This window comes from Arachis duranensis, chromosome 7, assembly GCF_000817695.3.
Source record: "Arachis duranensis cultivar V14167 chromosome 7, aradu.V14167.gnm2.J7QH, whole genome shotgun sequence".
In the NCBI taxonomy this organism is placed as follows: Eukaryota; Viridiplantae; Streptophyta; class Magnoliopsida; order Fabales; family Fabaceae; genus Arachis; species Arachis duranensis.
Window position 1 is genome coordinate 21,784,432 of NC_029778.3, and position 362 is coordinate 21,784,793.

Below are 362 nucleotides of genomic sequence, written 5' to 3' on the forward strand. Positions count from 1 at the left end.
TAAAATTCACTTTTCTGGACTTTACTATGAGTTTGTGTGTTTTTCTGTGATTTCAGGTATTTTCTGGCTGAAATTGAGGGACCTGAGCAAAAATCTGATTCAGAGACTGAAAAGGACTGCAGATGCTGTTGGATTCTGACCTCCCTACACTTGAAGTGGATTTTCTGGAGCTACAGAAACCCAATTGGCGTGCACTCAACGGCGTTGGAAAGTAGACATTCTGGGCTTTCCAGCAATATATAATAGTTCATACTTTTCCCGAGATTTGATGGCCCAAATTGGCATTTCAAATCAGCTCAAAATTGCCCGGCGTTAAACGCCGGAACTGGCACAAGAATGGGAGTTAAACGCCCAAACTGGCA